The 9,225-nt window shown below is 47.0% G+C and overlaps 1 long non-coding RNA gene across 2 annotated transcripts; it reads left to right on the top strand.

Annotated features, from left to right (window-relative positions):
- The first annotated feature begins 450 nt into the window (after positions 1–450).
- LOC106015567 (uncharacterized) lies at positions 451–6,841 on the top strand. 2 transcript variants are annotated; one of them, XR_005259999.2, is made up of 4 exons: positions 451–546; positions 691–742; positions 1,035–1,174; positions 6,061–6,841. It is a non-coding gene; the product is annotated as an uncharacterized lncRNA (long non-coding RNA). The 2 variants fall into 2 exon arrangements; XR_001187682.5 differs by lacking the exon at positions 6,061–6,841 and adding an exon at positions 4,143–5,966.
- Positions 6,842–9,225: the final 2,384 nt, after the last annotated feature.

The raw sequence follows: 9,225 nt of genomic DNA, 5'->3' as shown, positions 1-9,225 counted from the left end.
AAAATGATTGTGTTTTACCAGCAGCAGGTTACGATTCACCAGCTGCCATCTTTCAAGAGAGTTTGAATCAGGAAATTTTTGAGTCTCTGTCTCACTAGGGGATGGATGAACAGCAGATACTGTTCTTCTTTCTCTCACTTTAACATTTCTCATGATTAAAGGGGATTTTTGCCTCTGACAGAAGCACAGACCCAAAGGGGTGCTTGGCAATGGAGAGGTAGCGTGTGTGCATGCTACTCAAGGTGACACTTTTGAACGTCCCTGTGTACGGGACCTCTGCTCTGTAACCTGTGGTGTTTGTGGTGAAGTTAATGATAAGCCCCCAGAAAATGTTTTCAGGGTAGGAGACCCTAGAAAGTACTCAGACTTGCTGTATTTACCAGGATTTGAGAGGGTAAATCCAGAGACAGGTGGTAGTAAATGAAGGCCTTCACCAGGGGAAGCTCCTGATTGCTTTTGCCCCATAAAATGCCAGCAGCTGCTCCCTCCTTGCTCCTTGCAGACTGAGGGGGTGACAAGTTCCCCTGTGGATGCTTTGAAGTGGAGGTAAGCCAAAAGGTTTAGTGCTGGTAGCATTTGGAAACTGATAAATCCTGTTGATATTCAGGTTTTTATCGAACAACAGATATTTTCAGATGAACGCGGAGAACTCTTGTGAATTTATTGACCCTGAGATATTTCTTCTTTCAGAAGGAGATTAATCAGAAAAATTCAACTAGCTGCTGTGCTGCTTGGTTTGGAGGTAAATTGCTCAGCAATGGAGCAGTATTGAAAAGGGAAAGCAATGGCTGTGTGCTGAGTGCTGCTCTTGTTCTTGGTGTAGCTCCTGTAGGTTACAGAAATAGCAGCAGGGCACTGCTCCTACTACAGCTACAGATAAGCTAATATCAAGGAAGTTCCTATTTTTAGTTACTTTATTTTCTTAGTACTGTATTATTCCTTCTGCATATTTTCTTTGCTTTAATTGCAACTTTTCAGCAGTTATTACAACTGATTTTTTTTTTGTCTTCTCCTTTTCTTCCTGCAATTACCAGCAGCCTTGTTGGGAAAGGATATTACATTGGCCTGATACCCTGAGCTATTTGCACTGATATCCCCACGGAGGAGAAGAGCTGGCTGGGAGAAGAAAATGAACAGTTCTATTTATGCAGCAAGTAAATGATTGTGGAGCAAGGTAAATATGCTAACAAAGAGCCTCTGTTTGCATCAGCTGTGACAAGGCTGTGTCTTGGGGAGCAATCTCTCTTGTTAAGTTTCTCTCCAGTTCATATTGACTCTCCCTGCACTGCATTATGGCAGCTCTTGCATTGTATAACAGAACTGCTACAGATGAAGCAACCCATTGTGCACGTAAAGCTTTGTGCTTGGTGCTATATGTGCTTTTTTCCCCTCTCCAGAACTGTTTTCTTTCACTTCTCTCTATTCTTCTCTGCTCTCGGCTGTCCTGGGTCAAGGTGTCCCTGTACTGAATTGTAGGAGCGCTGTGCTCAGTGCAGGAGACAAACCAGCTCTTAAGAAATAGCCCCAGCAGTCATCAGCACAGAAGCATGGGGAGAGTGCTGTGACCCATCCCTTTCCTCCTCTGGGTCCTGCTGTAATTCTCCTCTGCCCACCAGCCCCTTCTTAATGCATCCTCCCACCCCTTAATGCCAATCTACAGCTATAAATGCCTCTGCCCTGGTCAGGGGGTCAGACTGGGATCTCTCTTGCCCCACCAACAGCATCTTACCTGCCCTGTGTGATGCTGCAAGATGCTGGGCTCAGTCCCACAGGGATGCTTCTCATTTTTTGAAGCCGTGTGCTGCAGAGCTGCAGGCAAGCACCATCTGTGTGACCAGGGGTCCCTGCGAGGGCAGGAGGACACCAAGCTGGTTCTGCTGGAGCTGGGCTTGGTGCCATTGCTGGCTGTGACTATCTGTCGCGTTAAAGGGGTGTAGCTGATTAACCGTTACGGGCCTGGTTGGATTCAGAGTACTGAACCAGTCGGACATTCACCAAAACTGGGGGTCCGTTCGGACATTCACCAAAAACGTAATAACCGCCTGGGGGTCCGGTTAGGTTCAGAACACTGAACTATCACGGATAACCACCCTCACCCTAGTTGCATTAATGAGAGCTATCACAATGCAATCAAGTATGGTTTATTACAGCAACAGATAATCAGGTTCTTTTGGATTGCCGGTGATAGTGACTATCTGCAAAAGCAAGCTAGTATGCATGAAATACACAGGGGTTCTAGGTGTGGGTTCTAGGTGTGGGTTCTAGGTGTGGGTTCTAGGTGTGGGTTCTAGGTGTGGGTTCTAGGTGTGGGTTCTAGGTGTGGGTTCTAGGTGTGGGTTCTAGGTGTGGGTTCTAGGTGTGGGTTCTAGGTGTGGGTTCTAGGTGTGGGTTCTAGGTGTGGGTTCTAGGTGTGGGTTCTAGGTGTGGGTTCTAGGTGTGGGTTCTAGGTGTGGGTTCTAGGTGTGGGTTCTAGGTGTGGGTTCTAGGTGTGGGTTCTAGGTGTGGGTTCTAGGTGTGGGTTCTAGGTGTGGGTTCTAGGTGTGGGTTCTAGGTATAAACGCGTTAAAAGGATCAAAGACTCTATAGAGATTTATAAGCAAATATTCAGATCTCACCCAAAGGCGTCCCAATGGGGGGGGAAGAGAGGCTCAGCCCGTCGACTGATCCCAGGAGTCAGGAGGTCCTAAGGATGTTGTATGCCCTTGGGATGGTATCTCCCCTGACGATGGTATCTTCCCTAACATCCCCTCTCTCTTGGGCCAATTTATATTATTTTCTATCTTTTAGGTGGAGCTTGAGTGGCTCTAGTCAAGCATATCTTAGTTATGATTGGTGTAAAGTTTTCCCGTTTCCGTTTAAAGTAATAGGCTCCGAGAAATTCAGGGCGCATGCTCAGTGAGGGGTGGTCGCACCTTGGAGGCGGGTAGCTTTTGGGATGGAGGTGTGTTTTGGTATTATAATGATATTATAATGAGCAAAAAGTACACTAGGGTACAGCATTTGTCAAAACATGACAGGTCTTTGGCTTAGGGTGGCAAAAAGTGCTGCTTTGTGCACAAGAACAATCGAGGTCCCACCTGATTACGGAGCCTAGCCGTGGTGTCTCCGCTCCACTCTACGCTCCGTGGTGTTCCTTAGGGCTAGCACACCAAGTTTCCCCAGCGCGATAGCATCTAAGGTTGGGAGCCTAGGGAATGCTCAGATAATGCAGTTATGCCCTACCCTGAAAGCCTCTTCAATGCTGTACCTTTTCCTTAAAAGTGTGAATGTTAGTTTTATTTTCCTAGTTACTTCAGGCATTTACACCACACTATCAATGAGGTGTACAGGCCCAGTCCCTTGGGGTCAGGGACAAGTGACCCAAGTACTTTATCCCATCTTATTGTAGCTCTCCTTGTATTAACTCCTTATGCACAAAAGCAGCTCCCTGTGCTTGCTGTGAGCACCAAGTGGAGAAAATTCTGCCTCTGCTTGTGTCTCCTTGGGGCTGGCTGGCTGAGCACCACATTGCAGATGAAGCACAGGGACAAGATTCCCAAAGGGGCATTGGCAAGCTGAGGGCACTAGCCCTGGAGTCCTTCAGCAAGGAAGGGAAGGAAAGAGGAAAAAAAAAAAAGCCTTAAACTGTTCTGCCAGCACAGGATTAGTTAGTGCAAGGTTAAATCTCACTTCTTAAAAGGCTGGATTGCAGGGTGATAAATGACATGGCTTCCTGTATTGTTTGATAATTAATTGTTTGAATCCTGTTGTATTAAGGAGGGGGAAAACAGGAAGATAAAAGAAGAGGGATGCCCTGCTCCTTCTGTACACACTGAGCTCCATTCATTGGGAAAGGATTTATAGTTTTCATCATAATTTAATTCTAAAACATATCACTTAATTAAGGGGATTTATTAAAATCCTCTGGCAGTGCCTTTTTACGATTAGCCCAGGACTCAGCCCTTGAATGTCATGGAGAAAATTCATCAATTGATTTGTTTAACTGCACAGGTCCCCCCTCCCTGCTCTGGCAGACTGTGTGGAAGGAAGAAATCTATAGTCAAAAGCTTTAAAAAAAAAAAAAAAAAATCTTAGAGATGGATTAGTTTGCTGATCTCATTCCTTTTTTTTCCCCCCTGCCTTTCCCTTCCCCCCATCTCCAGGACTGGTTTTCCAAGCCTTCATTAATGAGCTGATTAATAGTGACGATGGAGCTGTCATTTTGTCCACCAGAGATGAGCAGTGAGGCTGCCCTGGCTGCCAGCAGTGATGGGCACAGCGGTGCCTCCGTGGAGGATGCAGGAGATGTGCTCACATCAGGATGTGAATGGATCTGCCCTTCTGCAGGGCATCAGATCCTGCTTTTTGTATCAGCCCCAAATCTGTGAGATCCTGGAGGCTATTTTTCCAAATATATTTGAGGGAAAAAAAAAAGGCTTGGGAATGTTTCTAGGCTCCTTGTAGTGCCTATAGGCTTGAAATATTGGAGGCAAATGAACACAACGTGGGTTGTAGATGAGCATCCTGCTCCTTTACCCTTTCTGGGAAAGAGGGGTCTTGTTCAGGCCCCCGAGGGGACTGTGGTGGGAGCACACCCAGCTGTGGGAGCCAGCTCCTGTCACCAGCCCTGGTGCTGTCGTTTGTCTCCCCTGGAGTTATTCCCTTCCTGTTGGAACTTCTGATAAAACATCTTGAGAAGCGCTCTTCTCTAAACCCATAAATCCTCCCGTAACCCAAACGGGGAGCTTGAGAGTCTTATTAAAAAACTCGTGAACGAGTTCAAACCTTCTCTGATGACATTGTGCTCGTAGCCTTTTAAGTCTTCCACTGTGAAAGCAGGAATTTCAGCACTGAGTTTGGCTCTGCTCCCTGAGCTAACGTCTCGTGCTGAATACAAATCAGCGCTTAAGGGCTACATCTCCGGATCCTCGTGTCGGGCTTAAATGCAGTAAATCTTTGGATGTAGCTGTCTATTAGCCCTGTTTATTAGATCTGGAAGGACTAGCAGCAGAGAGAGAAAAGAAGAAGCAGCCCACAGAGGGAATGCTTTTTCTGTTCTTTTTTTTTTTTTTTTTTTTTTGCACTGCACTATGATGGGGACTGAAGGTGAAATATTGCTTTGTGAGAGGCATTTGCAATCTGACTGCACCGATCATTTAATTGGCCCCTACGTGTTAATAGTAGGCAATGCCAGAACTGGTTGAGAAGCTATTCTCCAAGTTAATCCCAGAAGTGTAGGTTTGGTGCTTGGGGTGAAACATAGCAAGGCTCTGAAATTGTTTAAAGAGACACTTCCTAGAATTGTAATGGGTTTTGTCACCCTAAGCCTTTGTGATGTCTTTCTGCTCATACTCCTGCCTTTCAGCCAGGTCCGTGATGCTCAGGCAAGTCCCTCCTCTGGCAGCACCTCATGCACTGCAGTGTTTTTTTTTCCTCCCAGACCATGGGAATGCTTCCTCCCAGGGCGATGGAGTTTCCTCTGCCATGGTCTCAGTGGGCTGCTCCAGCAGCTCCTTGGGAATCCCAGGGTGCTCACAGCTTGCAGGACTTTGCCTCTTGAGTCCTGGGGAAACTGCTTACCCCAACATTATTTTTTTCCAATTAAAAAAAAAAAGTTAATTCCACTTGGCCCTGGGAAGTGTTTTTTCCATAGCTTTCAGCTCTCCCATCTTTCCTGTTGGGGGGTGAAGGTTGCCAGTGCAGCAGCTCATCTGCATTACTAAATATGAAATGTTGTCCTAAGGCTTATGAAGTGCTGTCAAAGGACTGAATTAAAATACAATGCCCCAAGTTGCTCTCAGTTTGTATTTAATTAAGGCATTTCATTCATCATTTATTTCTGCATTCCATCATCCATGGTAGTTTATCAAGGAAGAGAATAAAGGTTTCCTTCTGACAAAGATGCTGATAAGTGTTTTCAGAAGGCAACAGGCTTCTCTGCTGTCTGTACCCCTGATGATTTCTTTAAGCCATACATCTTTTTTTAATGACATGGGCAATTTTATATTTACTTTTCCTAAAGAGAGTCCTGCTAAGTTTACAAGAAAGAAAATGATATTTTTTTTTCCACCCCTCTCACAGTGCTGGTTGCATGCTGCTCCCAACACCGGTGCCCAGTGCTATGGAGGGATGGAGAGCTGCATCGCCCTCTTGGACAGAATTAGTTGGTGGTGAGGAAGAAGAGATAGGGGAGTGAGGAAGAGACCACGATGGAGACTGCCTGGTGCCTCTTGCAGTGGCTGCTGTGAGCTAGGAGCTCCCATCTTCCCTTAGCAAACGTCCCTGTGCTGGGTCTGGAGTCTTTCAAGTCTGGATACAAGGATGATGGTGTGCACTTGGCCTGGTTTCTGTAAAAATTCATTCTGAAAAGAAGGGGTTTATATATATATATATATATACCCTCCCATCTCTCTTGCAGTTACCCAAATGTACCTTCTCAGCACAGATAATTAAAAATGAACACACATCCCCAAGGAGAGAGCTATTCTGAAAGCACCTCAGGTGTGACCAAGCATGCTCGTTTCTGTGTTTTACCCTTTGAGAGCTTCACAAATCAAAGAGAATCATTTTCAGACAGTGATGAATCGCTTATACTCCCATTTGTTTGCCTGAAGTCTTCCTTTAAGAGAATGTGAACATTTTTTTGCTGGCTGTGAACGTGTGGGGGAGATGCTTCAGTCTTCCCGAGGTGTGAAGAGCAAGCACAGCACTGTGATGCTGCAAGGGGGGCGCATCCCTCCCGGGCTGTCTGTGACAGGGACACTTGGTGCTCTCCCAACCCTGTGCTCAGCTTCATCTAAACAATTCATCCCAGCTCAGCTCTGTCCCCCTTGATTTATAAAACCCCCTCTGCTTTGCCCCTGATCTGTATCTGACATGTCTCCCTGGCTCTGCCTTCCCTGGGGTGATGGCTGGCACTCCAGTCCCTCGCTGGGGACATGCAGGGTAATTCATCGCTGGTGGCAGGGAGGTGGAGGGGTTTTCATAACTGCGTGCACATGATCTGCTTTTTACACGGGTCTAAATCTGGATCGATGATCCGCCCTGTCCTCTGAAGTGCCGTATCACAGCTATGACATCTCGGAGCTGCCTTCGGTGTATCACTACAAACAGACTCACCAGGGCGCTTCCACAGCTCCCATCCCTCCTAACAATGCATCATTTAGGGAAATTAAATCTGAAGTGCATATGTGACCGTCCTTCTGATGGTCACCAGGGGCTTTGCTGGAATAAATAAAGTTCTCTTCTGGTCTGGCTGGCCGGAGAGTTGCCTTTGCTCAGATCTTTCTGGCAGGGCTTATCATTTATCTGGGTCCAGGTTATGAAGTGAAGGATCCGTGCCACGATGCCATTTGTTGCTGACAGCTGAAATCCTGGCTCCTCTTGATTGTGCCTGCCTTGCTGCTGGTGACAAGTAGGAATTTTCTACTCCCTTTGCCACGTGTGTGAGCAGGAGAAAGGCTTCCTGATCAAGGCTCACCCAGGGCTTCTCCTCCGGCAGAGCCATCCCAGCTGTGCCTCGTTTTTAGAGGCAGAGTAACGGGAGCAGGAGCAAGCTGGGAGGAGAGCTCTGCTCTGGCCCTGCAGCAGAAGATGCTCCTCCTGCTCTGGTCAAGGTCTGCTCTGCCCTGGCTCCTATTGTGTGGATGAAAAATGACCAGGGAGGACAGAACAAGGGGTAAGAGCAGGAAAGTACCCAGACACTTGTGCAGTGATAACTTCTTTATTTAAAAATTGGAAATGTGTTGGTTCCTGTCCATGGCAGGGGGGTGAAAGTAGAGGATATTTAAGTTTCCTCCTGTCCCAAGCCATTCTGTGATTTTATGGTTCTGGGCTGTGACTGAACACACAGGGGGTGAGGAGAACTAGAGAGGGGAGAAAACTGCTGCTTCTGTTCAATTTTAACTCCTTCCTCACTTCTTGTAGCAATGGTTAAAATGGTGAATGCAAATCCACAGTTTGGTGACTTGGGTGACAGCCTCAAGAGAGAAGCAGTGGAAAGGGCCCATTATGGTTATTTATTGCTTGCTATATGGACGTGGTGGCACGCCTGCAGGACTCAGCTTCCTCCCTGTCTTGGCATATCATCCTCTAGGACAGCAGCGCCTGGGCTGGGCCAAGCAGAGAGGTTTTAGTGCTGCTCGCCTGAAAGTACCTGTTTGGAAGATGAATAAAAAGCACTCTTCACACTGCTGTCAGCTGGGCTCCTTTTAAGAGCAAGTTTTGCCCATTTAGTTCTGACACTTAATAAGAGCTGTAGCAGCAGAAGCCTTGGATTGAACTTCCTGCAATCGGCCCCCACTCTGCAAACGCGGGTGTTAAGGAAGCACTTAAGCTAAGGCAGATGTTTACGTGAATTTGGGAGCAGAAGCTGCAAAATGCTCAGAGACAATACAGCTACGCTTCCCTCCACAGCACAGCACTGAAATTCCCCTCTTTGGGGACAGGTCACATCTCATTTGGTAATTCAGTTTCCGAATACACAGAGTGCCTGCAACAATGTCCCAGCACACTATTAATTTGCACCATGACCCAACCACCTGAAAGGCACCTTTTTCAGGAAGAAATAGCCCATTTCCTTCATATTGTTGGATTTTCCTCCCTATTCCCCTTGCCTTTTTTCTCGTTCTTAGAGTTATCCACTGGTATTGATTGAAGGCAGGTCTTGAGATGCTGGCTGTGGGTGAAGGCAGGTGAGGAGGGGCAGCACCAGGCTCAGCACCACGTGCAGGCTCTGTGCATGGTGTTCAGGCTCCAGCAATGATGGAAATGCTCTGTTTTCGGGGACAGGGTGAGGAATGCTGGAAGGGGAGGGCTGCAGAAGCCTTTGCTGCCCCTTGGCATGGGTGGGAGCACCCACCAGAGCTTTCAGTCGCACGACAAGCCCCATCATAGCCCATCGTGCTGCAGGGATGCAGGAGTTCTGGATGGGATGCCCATGATGAAGGAAGCCGTGCAGGCTCAGCTCCAAGCTGCCCCATGCCAGGAGCATTGGTGCTACCACACCAGCGCAGAGCTGGGCTAGCTGGCTTTAATTGCGCTAAGCCTCTGATTGATTTCTTTTTTTTTCCTTGTAGCTCATTACCCGGCAAGTCATTTTAATTAACACCATCTAATATGGGTTGAGATGTATTTTGCAAATGTCAGCACTCTTTTTTTTTTTTTTTCCCCTGTAGACCAAATGTGGAAAGTTACAAGAGGACAGTGCTAAATGATTTCAGTTGATTTAGCAGTGGTAAAGCAAGT

The sequence above is a fragment of the Anas platyrhynchos genome, chromosome 18, assembly GCF_047663525.1.
Source record: "Anas platyrhynchos isolate ZD024472 breed Pekin duck chromosome 18, IASCAAS_PekinDuck_T2T, whole genome shotgun sequence".
NCBI classification, from domain to species: domain Eukaryota; kingdom Metazoa; phylum Chordata; class Aves; order Anseriformes; family Anatidae; genus Anas; species Anas platyrhynchos.
The sequence above is the reverse complement of the archived record's forward strand: the minus strand, read 5'-3'. Positions and strand labels throughout refer to the sequence as shown.